We start from the raw sequence: 20,147 nt of genomic DNA, 5'->3' as shown, positions 1-20,147 counted from the left end.
TCCTGTACCTTTTTTCTGAATCATGTTGGCTACCAGGATACTGGAGCAGACGGGCCATTTTTTGATTTGTTATGGCAATTTGTGTGTGATGCGATTGTCAAGAAGCTGTAGGCACAGATGAGTATCCAGGTGTAAGTCCTGAGGTAGGAAAAAAAACAAATTACTAAAATTGTTCAGATACCCCAAATCAGAAACATCAATTAGACTTTTCAGCAGCTTTCAGCCTTGACCAGCTCTGCCCCAGCCACCAAACCTCACAGCAACTAGTGGTAGGTTTCTTATCATGGGCGTCTTACCAGTAGGGATAGGGAAGGCATCATCGTCCCACGTCTAGGGCAATTGCCTGAGAGGAGACCCGATTCCATTGCTTGATTGCCACTAACCTGCTCCGTGACCCCCTTTGTGCCTGTTATGCCATCCAGGCTTTGCCCGGCTTGTCTGTTTAGACTGCAGGCTCTTTGGTGCAGGGATTGTCTCTCACTATATGTTTGTACAGTGCCTAGGAGGGTGGGACTCCACCGTCACTCAGGACCTCAAGGCATTGCTTTAAGACAAATACACAACAACAACATGGGCTTTCATGGGGTTAATGAACTCTTGTGAGGCAAAAGGTCAGTACAGATTAACTATCCGACCAGGGGCGGCTCCAGGCACCAGCACGCCAAGCGCGTGCCTGGGGCAGCAAGCCACGGGGGGCGCTCTGCCGGTTGCCACGAGGGCAGCAGGCAGGCTGTCTTTGGTGGCATGCCTGCAGAGGGTCCGCTGGTCCTGCGGTTTCGGCGGACCTCCCGCAGGCGTGCCGCCGAATCTGCGGGACCAGGGACCTCCCACAGGCAAGCCGCCGAAGGCAGCCTGCCTGCCGTGCTTGGGGCGGCAAAATACCTAGAGCCGCCCCTGTATCCAACAACTTCTACCAGAAAATCTCATATATAGTAAATCTCTTAAAACTTTCATTTGTAAAACATTATTTTACTATGGAACAAAAAAAAAAAAAGGGAAATTACTTAGGAAAAAAAAACAACCCTAAAAAGAGCTGAGAGTTGGAGGATGGATTAGTGAATAATGTGTGAAATAAAATATTCCTATGTCTAATATGCCTAAGCAGCTCCAAGATTATATACCATAAAAACAATGAGGAGTCTGGTGGCACCTTAAAGACCTTGTGGGTATAAGCTTTCATGTGTGGTGGGTTTTTTACCCACGAAAGCTTATGCCCAAATAAATCTGTTAGTCTTTAAGGTGCCACCAGACTCTTCGTTGTTTTTGTGGATACAGATTAACATGGCTACCCCCTGATACAAAATTATATAATTCTGGGGGTACAGACTGAATTTTTGAGAGTAAGTTTCCTTGAGGCTATTTACTACTTCTGTCCCGGTGCATTCTGGGGGAAGGGAAAGTTCAGTCTGGGACAAGGAAGCCAGAGGATGAGGATGTTGTTCCTGCGAGTTCCTCAGGGGACAAGAAGTCAGGAGCTAACAATGGGAAAGATGGTGAAGACACAAAAGAAATACGGGAAAACCAGAGCAAAGAACTGTGCTGTGAATGGGCCTGAGCCAAAGAGAGTCCAAGTACCCATAATTCTCAGTGGTGCCTGTTGGAATTGCTGGTACTCAGCACCACCCAGAATCAGGCGCTCTGTGACCCACAATAACAGAGCAAGGCTTCTGCACCAGAACTGGGACAATCTCTTTTCATGAAGTTTTTATGGTCCAATGACCCATCTGCCATCTGGGTAGCAGCTAGAGCTGTGAGCAACTCAGCTGTTTTGGTTGGCAAGGGTCTGTGGTTGGTTTAAAGTCATTAGAACATGGGGCTTACCAGCTGTATCAGAACAGTGGTCCAGCTATCGGCATCCTGTCTCTGGCAGGAGCTTCCGAAGAAGGTGCAAGAAACCTCCAGTAGGCAATTACAGAATAACATGCCCACAGGAAAAGGTCCTACCTAACCCTATTAATTAGAGCTGGCTTATGTGCCAAAACATCATTTTCTGCCTGGGGCTGAATCCACTAGGAGACTCACTAGGCGTTTCAAGTTCAAGTGCATCCAAAAATCATAGCTGAGTTGCCACATTCTGTCTAGTTTTGCATGCTGTAACCCGTACCTGGCTCAGTCATTTGAGGCTTATGGTGTCAAATCCTTTGGGTCCCAGTTCAGTCCCTACTTCTGACGACTTGCGCAGGAGCATGGTTTAGCACGGACCATCTTAAACTGAGCCACATGTACCGGAAATTCCAGGCTCTACTCCTGATTGGGACTCCAGGTCCAGATTCTCCCCAGTATCAAAGTGCCGAGTGCAATGGGAGGGAACATAACGTGCTACCTATACCATGCTTAAAGGTTCAGGAACCTCAGTGACCTTAGTTCATAGCATGTAGACTAAGTTATACAACCCAAAGCCAGTCAAGTGGGGTCTCATTTCAGGCTTTCTCAGTCAAGTTTTCTAGACCTTGCTGGGGGCAGGATATGCAAAGGTACATCGGGCAGTTAAGTGCTCAACTCCCTGCTTTTCAGAAAGGGCCGAGCACTCATCCTGTGAGACACCAGGCCCCTCTAAGGCATCTCAGGTTGAACACAAATAACTGACTCTCTAAATAATGAGACAGTTTTGAAAATCTCGCCTATGCCCAAGGAAATTTCTAGGTCAGGAACTTCATGCTCATTTGTGTGGCCAACTAGGAGATCACCCCTACAGAGAGGTTAGTCATTTATTTTAGTGTTAGCTCCTTTTCCCCCTTCTTTGAAATGTTAATGGAGGTCCTTCTCTAAGGACCTTCAATGAGAAAGCCCTCTCTCTCTCGCTGTCCTCTTTGAGGACCTCCAATGAGAAAGCCTTCTCTCTCTCGCTGTCCTCTCTAAGGACCTCCAACGAGAAAGCCCTCTTGCTTGCTGTGCTCCATTGAAGTTACTAGTTTAAAATCCCTTTGAGGCTGTTCCCCTCTCCCATGTCAGTATGAGATAAGCCATGTGACTGTATTAGTCCTGATGACCACTTCCATTTAACCCTGCTGTTCTGTCTCCAAGGCCCATCTCCTTACAGCAGGGCAGGGAAATATCAGAGGCACCCATGTGACCTTTACTGGCTCAGAAGGTAGGACTGGCTGTGGGAGAAACACCCAATTATTTAGCAGTTGTCAGGGTTAAGCTAAGTAACCCTAGGATGGGGCAGGTTGAGCCATGTGTGTGAGAGAGCAATCTCCCTAATGCAGAATGAGGAAGAGAGCGACGTATGAATTAAATATATTGCGCAACGCCAACTAGATGGATGCCTGGTTTTCGAAGAATGAAAAAAAGCTGGGGATGTCCCTCCAGACGCTGGAGCAATGGGCTCTGAGCAGACAAGCCCCGCCAATTCATCAGAGGACGTCAAGCTCTCAGAGCTGGCCATGGGATAAATCAAACTGCAAGAGGGGATGAAAAAAAAAAAGTGTTGGAGGGGGAGTTGGGTGGGGGGAGAGGGACGGACAGGCAGTGAGAGGGAGGAAAAAAACGAGATCAAAGGCAGAAATTCATCAGAGATAACGGAATTATTTATTTTTCCTGCTGCTAGTGGGGATGTTTTCCCCCTTTGAGGCCCCCCAGATCCTCTGGGTTCCTACGTCTCCAGCCAGTCTGTTATTCTCAGGCATCCCACCCCATCCACAAAGCAACATGTTCATTTCATCACACTGCTCTGCTCTGCACAGGGAGACCTTTTGATCTTCGTCTTTTCTAGTGTTTACGCGGGACAGTGGAAGAAATATATTTACAGTACACGAGGCTCTGGCTGATGCTGTCTGTACTCATTTGCACATTAATATTGGGAGCGGGGAGGAGGAAAGAGCGCTCCTTTAATTCCCCCATCATTTGTTAAAATGTTTATTTATAAATCCACAGAGCCATTTGTCTGGTTATTACTCAGGGCCTGATCAAATAAGAACTCAGATTCTCTGGGTCACACAAGACAAACCAAATATACTCTAGATGGAGGTCTTTGTACAGCCTGTAGGTCCATCCTCTTGCCTTGCATTTTGTGTTTCAGGGACTTGGGTGGGCTCAGGGGACCTGTACTGACACATGGAGCTCTTCATCTCTAGGGATGTCAGTTCAACTCTTGCCTAGGGCAATAACAACTGAAAACTGTTACTGTGGGAGAGCTTGTCCTGGGCTGGCTGGTGGGCTTAGGCTAGTTCGAATGGCCAGGTTACAAGAAACCACTAACTGGCCCCCTTCTTGGCAGTCTCAAGTATTGTACAGACTTCACAGTTGCCATCTAGCCCCTTCAGTTTGGGAGGCACATGGGGTGGGGCGGGGAGGAGTGAGAAGGGAGCTCTCTATACTGCACTTGCAGCGAAGCTAAATAGAAGGCTTCCCATTCCATGCTTGTCATCTACTTCTCCCTTCTAACTGCAGGGCTGGGCTTTCTATACCTCTTCAGAGGCTTTTTCTATTCCTTTAGCTTGGGGTTGAATAGACTGGCACCATTGGTGAGCTCTAATCTCTCTTTTCAAATGGTTTGCTTTGGTCTTCATTGCTTTTCCTAACGCTTGGAACATGACTACTCCACAATATCACCCCATAGGCCATTGCACGTCAGGAGCTGCCATGGTGTTCTGGAGACCTCACAAAGCTCCTGCTGGCAGAACCGGAGAATAGAATGCATGCCCTGGCATGATGCTTTCTGGGAAATATAAGTTGTATAACACAGGCTCTTCTTACATTGACCTGGGAAATTGTGTCTTAGTATGTTGTGGTCAACACTGTAATATGGGGAATACTGAGCCAGATTCTCGGCTGGCATAATTCCACTGAAGTTAATGGAGTTATTGTGCCAGTAGAGAATTTGGCCCAGTGTGTCTTGGCACATGGAGAACTGGGATCTGATACTGTAGTACATTGGGTTCTGGAAATGGCACCATGAATGTCAGTTGAAAACTATATCTATGCTAAACTTCCCAGCCTTGGGCGGTATTAAAAAACAAACCAACCAACCTCCTCAGTTCATTACAGATTTTCATATTTTATAAACGTGGATTTAAAATGCATATTAGATGTAATAAAAAACTCACAGTGGAAGAAATATTACGTTTGCTACGTATATATTCTTTACTGTCACTATTGATAGAGGTGTCTTTGATAACTGCTGTTAGTCTAGGGTTTTGTAATAAGAACAACTGGAGTCAGTGAAAGCAGACACCTGCCCTGCGACGGGGTGTATAATCTTTTATAACCTTGATCCATGTCATATGACCAGGGCCAGGAAATAGAGTCATCTTTTCCCCCAGCATGTTGTGTGCTCCACTACAGTTATAAATACCTCCAGAACAAATGTGTGTGGCATATACACAGGTGATCTGCGTGGAGGGGTAACCATCACTCATACCCTACCCAGATGGAAGGATATTTTATGACCTTTGTAAATCTCTTGTTGGCCCTGCCCAACTGGGTGCTTCCCTTTAACACTTTCTAAGCCATAAGCCAGGGTGTGCTGGGCTACAGGATCCTAGAGTGTGTGCAGGGGAAGAACCATCTGGAGGGTTATAGCTGGTTGTATAGAGAGCTGCTGGGGAGATGTTTGTTGCCCTCTATGCACCAGCCTCCTGTCTGAACTGTAGCATAGCTTGCTCCTCTGTCTGCCAGAGTAGGGCAGGCCGCATGCATAGACATTCTTACAAAGTTCAAAGGGCCCTTTGGAGGATAAAGCCATAGATCAGTTCAAATCAGTCGAGAGGAGGGATGGTCTTGTGTTAAAAGTAGGGTGACCAGATGTCCCAATTTTATAGGGACAGTCCCAATTTTTGGGTCCTTTTCTTATATAGGCTCCTATTACCTGCCACCCCGTCCTGATTTTTCACATTTGCTGTCTGGTCACCCTAGTTAAAAGCATTAGACTGGGGGGCCTACAGATCTGAGTTTAGGTCCTGGTTCTGCAAATTGCTTAATCTGTGTTCATCAGCTGTGAAATCGGATGGGGGGGAAGGAAATGCTTCTCAGTGGTATAGGGTAATGTGTTTGTTAACAGAGCTGGTTCAAACGTGGAAATGTCACAGGAAATTCCAGAATTCCCCTTTATCTCAAATCAGAACCAAAAAAGTCAGAATTTCAAAAAGTTTCCCACTAAGCAAAAACGCCCCAAAATTGTTTCAGAAATATTAAAATGATGGTGTTAGACTTTTTCTTTGCAACAACATTGAAGCACTTTGTTTCTGCTTTTTCACATTGACTTACTGAAACAAAACATTTCTGTAATTTTTCATTGAACATTTTGATGAAATCAGTATGTTCCCATGAAAGGTTTCCATTTAGTCCAATCAGCATTTTCTGACACATGCTCAGTCAGAACATTTTTGATCGGCTCTATTCACTAATGTTTTGAGGTGCTCAGCTACTGTGGTGATGAGGGCCATATAAGGTGATAGATCCAGTCAAATTATTCCACCGTTTGTCTGTGGAATGCTGACATTTTAAATGGATTTAAAAAAAAAATCTTATTGCAATATGACACCTTTCAGTTGGATTAGTTATTGTTCAATAACATTTTAAAATATAATAGTAATAACGAGATCACTAAATCTCAAAGTGGTAGAAGCTCTAAGGATTAAGGTTCCAAACGATTTCCATTTTTAATCCTCTTGTTTTCTGGTGCTCACAATTTTGCTAAATTATGTATCTAGGAAATGGATATTTTTAGGAGTGGATAATATCAGGTTTTGGTGGTCTTAGTTCAAGTCTTCTTACAGTTACTTTAATCCCCCTTCTCTCTCTCTCTCTCTCTCTCTCTCACACACACACACACACACACACACCCCTCCTTAGCTGTAGTCTCCCTCGCTGGGGTGCAGAGGGAACCGCACAAAGCAGAACTCTCAGCAATTAACAGCTCGGAGTGGATTCCCTGCCCCCCCTCCCACTTCAGTCCTAAATTGGTGAGTCACAGCTTTGAAATCTGCGCTGGATGCCAGCTGAAAACAGAGGCTTTACACGATCAAATTGACAGATGATGCAAGGGCTGCCCTGCTAGGCACAGACTCATCCATATTCCGAGTTAAAAGAAATATTGCATTTTTAAGGGTAAAGAAACATATTTAAAAGATAAAGGAAGAGAAAAGCTTGCTGGTCATTAATTATAATAATAAAACAGAGGAAGGGGGAAAATTCACTTTAAAGACACGTTAAAGCCCCCTAATCTTCAAAGAGCTACAGGAAGGCCAGCTGCCCCCAAGTGAAAGAGACGCCGCCAGGAGGCAGCCGTGATTCCTAAGCTGAGGAGCACCGCAAAGGTTACTCCCGCACCTGGCATGAAAATAGGCCAGGGAATAAACTTGAACTGAGCTTGACCGGAGTTCAGATGCTAAAAGGGAGGGGAAGGAGGAGAGGAAAAGCTGGACTGATGGACACTGTACATAGGACTGGGGGACGGGGACAAATGGCTGATGCCAGCTCAATGGATTCATGGGCCGGGGGAAAAGTGCTACTCACTGGCCTCACAAATCATGACTTTAAAGGGAGAGTGGGGTGCTCTCCTTTGAATTAATGTCCTCCTCCCACCCCGAGAATATGCTTTAAATGCCTACTGAATACTGTGCTTTCCCCAGACTGTGCAGATCAATGGCTGTAGCTGACATTGGTGTGGTAGGTGGCTTTGACTAATGGCATTATTATTGGTGTCTGGGTTTTGATTACGGTTGGACCAGGGCTGGTGGGTAATTAGGCCCAGATCCTCAAAAGACATTTATGCTCCTATCTCCCATTGAAAATCAGTGGAAGTTCGGAGCCTAAATACCTATGAGGATCTTGGCCTTTAGAGCCGGATTCAAAGCCCTTTGAAGTCAATGGGAATCTTTCCCTTGACTTCAATGGGCTTTTGTTCAGGCTAAAGGTCCATAGAACATTTCCTGTGTTGGGTATGGCATTGGACAGATGGATGTGAATTAGGTGGAAGATAACGGAGAGGGCATTCATGGTGCCATTTCCAGAACCCAATGTACTACAGTATCAGATCCCAGCTCTCCATGTGCCAAGACACACTGGGCCAAATTCTCTACTGGCACAATAACTCCAGTAACTTCAGTGGAATTATGCCTCACACTTTGTGCAGTGATTCACACACACTAATAAAAAGTGGGTGTTGAAAAACTACTAGACCTGAATGGTTATTATCATCAATCATCATCTCATATCTGTATTTCAGAAGGGCACAGGAGAGCTCTAGTCATGAACCAGAACCCCATTGTGCTATGCACAGAACAAAGACCTTTGATTGGGGTAAATGACTACACAAGATATAGAAAAGTTGAGAACTAGACCCAGATTTTCTGTTCTCCCAATTTGGGGCCCCACTTAAACTTCTTGAGCTCACACGTAAAACTCATTGAAATCAATATTCTGCTTAGGATTCGCTTCAAATTTGCCATTGAACTCAGTGAAAGCAAATGAAAGAATACATTAAAAAAATAGAGAATAGATTATTTTTATGCTCAGGCTTTGTTTGTATGACACAATCTGTACAGAGAAGAGAGTTTTGTTGAATTCCAAGTAACTCCCCATTCTGTTGGACGATAAAAAAGAAAGAATTCTTATGTGTATGCACACAGGCTTTTAAAGGTTCTAGAACACCCACACCTTTGAAGGCCTAGTAGAACGGACAGTCAAACAGCCATGGGACAAATGGCTAGTTTTATACTGGCTGGGCCAGCATGGTCACAAGGAGAAATTGGAGGATTCTCAATCCTCCATGCAATGTGTAAAGGATCCTGTTTGAAGTGGATTGGGAGTGGATGCAGAACAGCAGCCAAAGCCATCAGTGACAAGAAATGTTTGAACCAAAGCAATCTGGACAGGTGGGTCCGGAACTGGGGATGTATATTTGCTACCAGCACTCTGCTCCAGTCTTCACTTCTTCCTTCAGGAAAATATTGCCTGCCCTCTAGAAGTCTTGGCTGAGAGCAGCTGGGAAAACTTCATTTGGAATAGGGGCAGAAGTTAGCTGACGTAGCGGGGGTATGAATCACTTAGGGGAGTTTCTCCAGCACTGCCATGATAGCAGGACAGCCTGTAGGTAAGAGATGGTATTTAAGCATGGGGGGCAGGGTGTCAGTCATGTGGAGGTGCAAGTTACGGTCCAAAATGCAGAGCTTTCTAGAGGGAGTTAAACACCATTATCCACATAAAACATTCCTCACTGAACATTGAAAGGCGTTTCCTAGCAATGCAGAACCTACAGACATGCTGAGGAAATTAGAGTTTGCTGCCTCATGCCTAGATTGTCACTAGTGCTTTGTAAGCACAATTTATTGGATTATTAATAATATTCTGTTATACTTCTTTTAACAAGAACCGAGTCCAACTGGTGAGCTGCCATCTGGATGTAAATCATTTCAAATGAACAATATAACTCCACAGAGTCCAAACTAACTAGCTTCCAGGAGGGCTTCTGGAGTTGTAGCCATGTGCTGCAGCAGATTAATTCACTAACCTGTCTGTGAAGAGGTGCCTTTCCTGATCTGCTCTACAAACACAGTGAGTTTACTGTGTGGAATCCAAACTCATCCCCTTCCCATTTAGCTTTATGACAACAATAAAAAAAGACAACATGGTACCTTAAAATCACCTCAAACCTTCTCCCCAGGTGTGGCTGCTCTCAGGGTTCCTCCCTTAGGGCTGCTCAGACCACAGATCCTGTCCTCTCTGAGAGACAATCCCACTTCATTTATATCTGGGTGGAATAATGGGTCATCTGCCTCAGTGAGCCAACAGAACCCACCCATAACTTTCCCACCAGAATCAGAACTTGCTAACAGATTGGGGTTGCTTTGGCCAAACACAACCAGCCAATTATACTTTCTGTCCTGGCTACTAGAACAGAATGAGAACAATTAACGGTCAATTAGAGCAGAGTTTATTGAAAACAAAAAACAAACAATAGAAAGGTCAAGATCAGAAGAAAACCAATCTCAAGTATCCTGCCCCCAATTTACATAAAAGGAAACAAACAAACAAAAAAAAACCTTGAGTCTTCACCAGAAGGATTCCCATCAGACAAACCTTCACCTTACTGCATTTTCTAGTCTCCCTTGTACACACCACAAACCCAATAACCCAGGGGTGGCCAACCTGGGGCTCCGGAGCCACATGCAGCTCTTCAGAGGTTAATATGTGTCTCCTTGTGTAGGCACCAACTCTGGGGCTGGAGCTACAGGCACCAACTTTCCAATGTGCCGGGGGGTGCTCACTGCTCAACCGCTGGCTCTGCCACAGGCCCTGCCCCCACTCCACCCCTTCCCTTCCCGCCCCCTCCCCTGAGCCTGCGGTGCCCTGACTCCTCCCCAGAGCCTCCTGCATGCCACAAAACAGCTGATCAGGAGGTGCGGGGAGGGAGGGGGAGGCGCTGATCAGCAGGGCTGCCAGTGGGTGGGAGGTGCTGGGAGCGGGGGTGGGAGCTGATGGGGGGCTGCTGACGTATTACCGTGGCTCTTTGGCAATGTACATTCATAAATTCTGGCTCCTTCTCAGGCTCGGGTTGGCCACCCCTGCCATAACCTGACGCTTGGCCAGAGTTCAGGACTGGAATAGCAGAGGTGAGAGTTGCAAGGACACTGGCAGAGCAATGAGTGAGTCCGGGCTGCTCTATACCCACAGGGCCTGGTTTTCCTCATGGCAACTCTGGCAGATCAGGAGTAACTCCACTGAAGTCCATGGAGATTCACCAGAGTAGAACTGGTAAAAGTGAGAAGAGAATCAGGTCCACAATTTTATTTAAAGGGAGGGGGGAGATAAATAGAGTGAATCTGTATATCACCATCAACACTATGCTTGGCTTGGGGTCAAATTGTAAAAACACCTTTTAGAGCTGGGTGAAATATGGATGTTTCATTTGATTGAACACTTCAAAACATTGGGGAAAATTGTTTTGGGTTGGACCAGCCCCTTGAATTTTGAAAATTTTTTGGCAAATCAAAAGAGTGTTCATTTTGAGTCACACGCTTCACTTTCATTTTAATTTTTTTTTATAAATAAGAAAATGTTGGGAAAAAAAGCTTTTCAAACAGCTTGAACAATTCAGCAAAGTCAGCATGAATTCGTGAAATGTTTCAGTGTTGTTTGATCTGTATCCCCCCCCCCCCCACTTCACAACAGGCTCTACTTTTAATGCAGTTCAGAGCACCCCTCATGGAGCTTGGTAGATGTTACTATTCCCTTTTTCTACAGATGCCTTTAATACCCACCTAGCCAGAAACTGAATTGTTCCCGATCCATCCTTTACTGCCTTGCTGAGCAGTTCCTTTTACATCCATTCCTGTGACTACTTGTCCAGCTTTATAGAGTCTCTTTCTGTATGAGCCCAATCTGGGCCACACATGCAGTGAGCCATCCAGATGCATGTTAGATCCTGGAGGAACAGATGGTAGAATGCAGCCTGATTCTCACAGCTCTGGCAGGCTCAGAGCCCCAAACCTATTTCACTCAGGTGAGGTAGGTTAGAAGTAGTATATCCATTTTGCAGATGAGTTCAGTTGAGACACAAAGCAAGCAAGTAACCTGCCAGAGTCAGATAGTGACTAGGCAGCAGAATCACTCAGGAGTCCTGGCATCCAGTCCTAACAGCTGGACCACACACCCCTGCTTGTCTCAAATAGTGTTCCATTGGCCTGAGCCAGCGAGCTCCATCACTGATGGACCAGCATCTCTCTAGCCTCAGAGGGTCCTGGAGGCTTTTAAAATTGTTTCCAATCTAAGCGCTGTGCTAGCACTGAGAGTACATCATGATGATCAACACCACACTTTCTCTTCACCTTGCCAGCCAAAACTAACAAACACCCAGCTCCTCATTCATTACTCTAATTCCATTGTAAAACATGCCAAAGCTGGCTCTCTCTGAGGTTTTACTTGATTTACTGCCTTTGCAAGAGAGGCAGGGTCTGATGAATCGGGTAAGCTTGCAGGTCAAGTTCTATAGGAGCTGCAAAGGACCTCACAGCTATTCCAACCTCTCCCAGCAGGGGTCACTATAGGGAGTTGTATGGAGTGCACAGGTAATTCAAATTCCCTCAACAAGAGTCATTCTAGAGCAGGGGTGGCCAACCCGAGCCTGAGAAGGAGCCAGAATTTATGAATGTACATTGCCAAAGAGTCACGGTAATACGGTACGTCAGCAGCCCCCCCTCAGCTCCTCCATCCCCAGTCCCAGCACCTCCTGCCGACTGGCAGCCCCATTGATCAGCGCCTCCCCCTCCCTCCCCGCACGTCCCGATCAGCTGTTTCATGGCATGCAGGAGGCTGGGAGGAGCAGCAAGGGCACGGCAGGCTCAGGGGAGGGGGTGGAGTGGGGGCAGGGCCTGTGGCAGAGCCAGGGGTTGAGCAGTGAGCACCCCCCAGCACATTGGAAAGTTGGCACCTGTAGCTCCAGCCCCAGAGTCGGTGCCTGTACAAGGAGCCGCATATTAACTTCTGAAGATCCGCATGTGGCTCCAGAGCCCCAGGTTGGCCACCCCTGATCTAGAGCATGGTGCAGGAGCATTGGCTGTGTAGTACGTCACAGCTACTCCTGCCATAATCTCCACCAGCAGGAGTCACTGTAGGGAATGGCGCATGTGTGTTGGCTGTTGAAGCTCCCAGACACCGTACTAGTATGCCTCGTTTTTTATGGGTTACTTTCTCCTGTATCTATTGGACCATGATTTCTGCAAGTAGACTGTCACTTTGATGGTTTAGAAGCTCAGCAGGGCTTTAACCCTTCACTGTCCCTACCGCTTGGTTGCCACTGAGAATATTTAGCATGGATCTCCTCTGACTTTTTCCCTGAGGAGGCATCAGTTCTAACTGAAGCCAAGTCTGCATGCAGGTTCCTGAGTGATATTATGCCAAGTGACATGCTCTATGGGTAACCAGACCGACTCCTTAGTCATCTCACAGCATGCTGGTCAAAGGACCTTGTCAGTTCATCTGCCTCCTAACCGGGAAGGGGGGTGGGGACCACCCTCATCAATTACAAACATCTGTTTCTCCCTGATCAGGCCAGAGCAGCTATTATGTCTGCCAGAGTGAGACTCAGAGTTGGAGGGTCTTTGAGTTACACAGAGCTATCACAATAGGGCTTTATTTGGCATGACATCTTCCATGCAATCTCTGTGCCCAGTTGCCAAACATGGGTGTCTAAACTTAAGTGCCTAAAGACACAGTGTCACCTAAGTACATTGACACTTGAATGTTACGGTTAGGCTTGTGCCAGCACCTGAGGTCTGAGCACACTTGAACTTGGTGCAAGTCCACATCAGAATGCTGTGACTGGTCCGCGGATCTATAATGAACCTAGCCCCCAGTCCTGCATTAGAAGGACCTTTGGATATGGACCAGAACCTGGTATCTCAGTCCCATCCCTATGGAACATGGATTTAGGTGCCTACATTTACGGGGTTCCAGATCTATCCATTGTTGGGATGGAGAAGAGCTTGTGCATAGGTCCCCGGTCAAACCCTGTTAGAAAAAACAAGCCAAGTTAGCCCTGATCGGCACTTTAAATGTAGATTGACTTAGCGATGTCACTCACACCCCTGATTGCTGTAGGTGTAGGTGCAGGTAGGTCAATGGAAGAACTCTTCTGTCGACCTAGGGACCGCCGCTCAGGGAAGGGTGTTATCTACGTTGATGACAAAACTCCTTCCGTCAATGTAGGAAGTGTCTTGTAGAGTAGACCTGCCCTTAACGTAGCCTGTAGTGGCACTGAACTTTTCTATGGCCAGGTAGAGGGAGCGGCAGTTGAGGCAAGCCTTGGCAACGTAGCCCCATTAGCTCTATGCTGCTGGGGAGCTGAATAATGCTAGGGGGCCTCAGAGGCAGCATGGAGATGTCAGGCCTTGGAATGGAGGGCCAGGATCAGCAGCTCTTAAGGGGTAAACATGTGATAGATCAACAGGGAAGCAAACCCCACCCCCAGGCAGACAGATCCCAGGGATACTGCATGAGGGGACGGTGACAGAACATACCCCAGTGTCCACACCCTATACACTATCGTAAGAGTCTTTGTACAAAATATGTCTTGTGAGATGTCACTTAAAAACTCATAATTTGCTGATCGATACTGTCCTGACAAAATGTGTGTGGCAACACTGTATGTGACAATCCCACCGGATGATGATCTTAACTCACGTTCCAAACTGAAGTTGGCAAACAGGCCCGTCTCAAACAAAAGAAGGTGTGCTCTGCTTAATGTGCAGGGAAGCTGTAAAAAGAGTCATCGAGCAGGAAGAGAAACAAAAAAGCTCCAAGAGGTGAGGAAAAGCAGTGGGGAACATCTTTTCCTATAGGCTCTGGGTGTCCTGAATCTCAACTGGAAATGTTTTCCAAGAGGGGGATGGACATCATAAAAATGAGGGACAAACATCCCAAGGCACCCCTCCTCTTCTCTCAGTCCATCAATTCACTACACCAGAAGAGCGAAAGGAAGGAGCCATTGAACTAGACAAGGGGTCCTGACCTGAGAATTTTGTTCAGTAAGACTGCTGAGCGCATGTGGTGAGAAAACTTTGCTTTGAATTTAACATAGTTGGTTACATTAGGCCCCAGTTGCATTTTATCTAGGGATGGGGGTGTGCTGGGGTCACCCTGCAATATAACCCAGGCTGGTAGGAGCTCAGGTGTGCCTGGCTGGCTACAGCACTCACACAGGCACAGCTGGGAGTGACTTGCATGCTGGAGGCTGCTGGTGAGCAGTTCAGGCTGGAGGCTAGAGCAGCCAAGCCGTGTAAGGGGCACCCCGCATTAGAAAGGGGGGTGCAGCTACTCAGTAGTCTGGATTGTACCAAGGGATCCTCCTGGCTGCTTCTGCCCTCAAGGGCCATTGGATCAGGTGAGCTAGGTCTCTGGAGAGCAGCGTAAGGGAGAAGCTGGCACTGATGCTGCCTGTGATGGGGCTATGCAGAAGATGCTGGTCTGACACCTTGGTGCCGTTCTCCATTCGCTTTACCACAAAGAATCCACCTCCCAGACAAACCCAGGAAGCTGGAGTCAGACCCTCATACCACCAGCCCTCAGCATAGACACAGTCAGCAGCTCTCTCCCCCAGCAGGGCCCTGAGCCTGACTCCTGCTACAAGCCTGCGTGTGTGTAACAAGAACCCTCCTCTTTGACTATAAACTCTCAGCAACGGCTCCGGTCAGATTGTTTCTCTGACTGTTAAAATACAACAGGGACAGGGGTGTGGGGAAATGATGAGAGGGAGGCCAAGTGGCCTGGATTTTCCTATGGTGGGTGTGAGGGGAGGGGTTGAGTTCCCAAACTTAGTGAGCCTAAGTGGAATTGACTCCATGTTGCTCCTAGTCTGTTGTTTTCTCTCCAGATCTTTGAGCCTGGAAGCTGGCAACAAGCCCCTCAGTGTCTTAACAGCACATCCATTTCCCTGTTTCATTCCTACTCCTGCTCACGTCTGCTGTCCAGAGTGATTCCATGAGGCTTGACGACTTTGTCAGTGATGGGCGAACATCAAAAGCCTATGGACTCACAAGGAACTAGGAATTTGGATACTTATTCAAATCTTGTAGATCCTGTTAGGTTTGCAAACTGTGTGTGGAAATCGCCAGGGAATAGCCTTCCTCATGCAATTGCTGGGATTTCCTGCCCCAGCAGTAAGTATCTCCAACAGCTGGGGATGGAACACTAGATGCGGAGGGCTCTGAGTTACTACAGAGAATTCTTTCCTATTTGTCTGTCTGAGGGTCTTGCCTGCATGCTCAGGATCTAACTGATTGCCAGATTTGGGGTTGGGAAGGAATTTTCCCGCAGGTCAGATTGCCAGATATCCTGGGATTTTTTCCACGTTCCCACCATGAAGCATGGGCCATTTGCTGGTTTGAACTAGAGTAAATGGTGGATTCTCTGTAACTTGAAGTCTTTAAGATTTCAGGACTTCAGGAACTCGGCCAAAGGTAATGGGGGGGAGGGATGAGGAGTGGGGGGAATGAGGTTCTGTGCCCTGAAATGTGTAGGTCAGACTAGATGGCACAGGTCCTGACTTTCCAAAATGCCAGGGGGTGCTCAACCCCCAGCTGTGTCCCCACTCCACCCCTTCTCCCAAGGCCCCACCCCTGCCTCCTCCTGCCCAGTTCCACCCCCTCCCCGAAGTGTGTTGCATCCTCACTCCCCTCCGCTCCATCCCAGCCTCCTGCATGCTGTGGAACAGCTGACTGCGGTGGGATGGAGGCACTGCGGGGTGAGGGGCAGCTGATAGGAGGGCTGCCGGTGGGTGCTCAGCACCCACCATTCCCCCTCCCCCCCATGAGTGCTCCAGCCCCAGAGCACCCACGGAGTCAGCACCTAAGCTAGATGATCATGATGGTTCCTTCTGCCATTTACGTCTATAAGCTGCTCCATATTAAGTGGCAGGACAAGATCAGCAACAATGATACTCACAGCTGAACCCACCAACCACCTCTCTCAGCATAGGTTTGGTTTTAGTGGCTCTCTCGGTCTGGACATATTAAGATGGAAGACCAACAAGTTCTGAAGCACATTTTCCCAGGAATGCCACTACGCTGGCAATGATCACATGAGCAACAAACCTTTCAGCAGTGCAATCAGACCACCAATGACGGACATAGACTGAACATCCAGCCAGACAGCCAAGGACATAGATAGAGATCAATCTGGGTGCTGCTTAATCTGCCAAGAGACTGTGTCCTTTTGGCATCAGCCATGATGACAATGAGAAATACTGCAAGCAAAGCAGCAGCTTCATAAAAATGCAGAGGAGTGGGGGAAAGGAAAATAAGGCCTTGTCTGTGCACAAGAGTTGCACTGGTTTAGTTCAAATATGTTTTTAAATCCATCTAAACACTTTTTAAACCAGTTGGCAGCTGGTTCACACTGAAACCAAATTAAGCAAAACTGATTTAAGGGTGTCCACAAGGAACTGCACTAGTTTAAGTAAGTCCGTTTAAATGACAATTTTAGTGGAACCAGTGCACCTTGTGCATGTAGTAAAGCCCCAGGAGATCATGCAGGCAAGATAGATATGGAAATAGTTCCTGTCGCTTCAGCTAGTGAGAGACCCAAACCCAGACTGGTTCCAGACACCCACCTCCAGCCCCAGATTTGATCCAGATAAAGATCCAAACTCTGTGCCTTGGAGCCCTCTGCAGTCTGGGCTGGTTACGTAGGAGCACACAGATCGGCTGCATGGTGCCCAGGAGGTGTGAATATGTTTGGGGAGCTCATACAACCATGATTTAAATAGCACATGCCCTGTTTGTAATGTGTTAGGAGTCATACCCCCTCCTTGCCCACCCCGCTCCACCTTGTACCTTGCCATGGAGCAGCAGGTAGAGCCCTATAAATAAATGACAATGGAAAGGACACCATAGGTTCTCCAGGAAAGCTCTTGGAAGCTGAGCTGGAGATGAAGAGGGAGAGGGAGAAGGAGGGAGGGGGGGGGAGCTGACTGATGGTGATTTAGAACCTGTCTGAAAAGCAAACAAAAGCAATTGAAAACGGCATCATCTAGAAGAACTTGGTAGGTTGTATTTTCACAAGTGAGGACTGATGGTAAGGCCAGTCTAATCCCCCAGTGGACTTTCCACACCTCCACACAGAGTCTGACAGCACCAGCTGTTTTGTCTTGCAGCTGACTGTTGAAATAACATTGCTAGACCCTCACACTATTGAAACCGTGTGTGTGTGAGAGAACAGGGAACTGGAAGAGAATATTAGAGGAAATCTGTTTGGCTTACGAAACCCCACAATATCCCCCAATTTCAAATCTTCCTGTAATAGCCAGGTTGACATCTCATGTCCTGGTAGTAATGGACAGTGACCCTCAAATTGTTCAGGCAGGATCAGCATCTTTGGTCAAGAAAATGGGCTTAAAGTCTCCTGAGAACAGGCTCTCTCTGTGCTGGGACTCCAACTGATTTTGGGTGCATCAAAACCCCACAGGGATCACATTCACTTTGCTTTCAGTCCCAGTTCGAAGCACAAGATATGGCAAAAACAAATTCACAGAGGTGCAATGGTAACCTGCTGCCTTACATGACGGTTCCCATCCTGGCCGACACACCAGGATTGAACCAGGAACCTCCGCAACTAAGAGCACGAATGGGTTATGCCTAGCTGGGGCTGTGACAGACGCCCAACCTCTATGGATTGGATGCAGAGCGGGATCTGTAACGCACACTCACCAATGGGGGAGGGGGAAATGAAGGAGATGGGCTCCCCTCAAGCTTTTCACTGCCTTCTTGCTATCCATGTAGTTGCAGAATTCATGCAACCTCTGCCGATCCCCACAGCTTTTTAATTGCCATGTGGTTGGATAACCCATCCCTACTGGCTCAAAACAAACAAACAACGCACACACATTTATGGGATAATGCTTTGAAATTATCAAAACAAAACGTTTCTGAATCAAAAGCTTTCAGAATCCCCATTCCATGGTAAATTTCAAATTTTTGACTTTTCGTTTCAATTCGGGATGAGAGCAAAATTTCAGTGTCTGAATTTCCCATGGAACAAAACTTCCATTTTCCAACCATCTCTGCTGGAAACCAAAGCAAAGCAGTTTTGACCCTGTCTCGCCTGGCTGACTGTCTCCTTCCCCTCACCTCCATCCTCTGGTTCTCAATGGGTGCGTCTACATAAACACCCACAGCTGGTCCACCGCAGCTGACTTGGGCTCGCAGGGCTCAGACTATGGGGTTGTTTAATTGCAGCCCCTCTCTGCTTCTACACCACAGGTTTACAGGCCAGGCGGGGGTGTTCAATTGCAGACATACCCTAAGAGGGGACAGAGAGGAGGGTGCGGGAACAGTTGGGGGTCAATGAGACAGGAGAGAAATAAGACACACCACAAAAGATGTAGATTTTGCTGGGATGCCTGTAAAATGCTGAGGAAGCAGGCTGGAATAAAGCTCTCCCTGCACATGGTCATTTACAAAGCAAGTTCTAATGGTTACGAAAACTCAAAGGCTAATAGCATGGGCTACAGGCTGGCACCACGCAGACTGTGACACTGTCCCTCAATCCCGGCCCACAGTCCTGCCCTAAACACACCCAGACCACCACCAAAAAGCAATCCAGTCCTGCACCAGCGGCAATCCCTGCTACTCCAGTTCTGGGACAGCTGTGTCGTCCTGGAACTATCCATTCCATAACCCTAATCCATTTTTTGGAATAACCAAAGCAGGGCCTATCCCCAGGAATCCATCTCAGTTTTTGCACTAGTCCCACTGTATGCTGGGACAAGTTAAAATGCCATCTGTGTCATGTGATCCTTCAGGAAAGCTGAATGTGCTCAAGAGAATGTGTCATGCTATTTTTTAAAGTATATTTATTAATTAGAGTCAGTCAGGACACAGCAGAATGTCCTCAGGGTATGTCAGGCTCTTTGTCTTGAGCGGCAAAAAGTGTTTCATGTGCAAAACAACGTAGACCGTTTTAGCTTTTTGAGTTAATTGCAAAAAAAAAAATCATTTCTCAGACAATTTTTGCACATTTTGATCAATAGATGGAGAAAACAGACTGAGCACATATTGCTTTTGAGTGGTTTCTTCTACACTGGCCAAGGTAGCAAGAATACTGCAGGAGGCTGCCATCCTGTAAAATCCACTGACCTAGGGCCAGTCTGTTCTGGCTAATATTACAACAGCCCCGCTAACGTTCAGAATTACCTGAGGGGAAAGGTACTTTAACAGGAAGTGTAATAAAGCAATGCACTAATTCTATAGTGTGTGAGCGCCTTCTAGTCATGACAGTATTACTCTAGTGTTTGAGTCCCAGAACAACTTATTCTTTAAACATTTTGAACTCAGGTTTAGCTAGAGCTGATCAGACACGTTCTTACTCAAAGTTACAGAGCCACAGGAAAGACGGTTTAGAGATTAAGCCAAGAGCCTAGGACTTGCGAGCCCCAGGTTCAAGTCCCTGTGTCTCTATGTGCTTCCTGTGTGACCTTTGGCAAGTCACTTAACCTCTCTGTGACTTGGTTCCTCATTTGTAAAATGAGAACAATTGTACTTCCTCACCTCAGAGGAGTGTAATAAATATGTACTCCCAGATACTAGGTTATTGGGGACTGTAAAAGTATCCAAGGATCTGTCTTCATTTAAAAAAAACAACAAGTGTGTTGCTGATTAAGTTTAAAAGAGCAGCTGAGGCTCCTCTTTAGAAGGAAGTGCTATGTCTTC

The sequence above is a fragment of the Mauremys reevesii genome, linkage group 18, assembly GCF_016161935.1.
Source record: "Mauremys reevesii isolate NIE-2019 linkage group 18, ASM1616193v1, whole genome shotgun sequence".
NCBI lineage: Eukaryota > Metazoa > Chordata > Testudines > Geoemydidae > Mauremys > Mauremys reevesii.
This window is presented reverse-complemented; position numbering follows the sequence as displayed.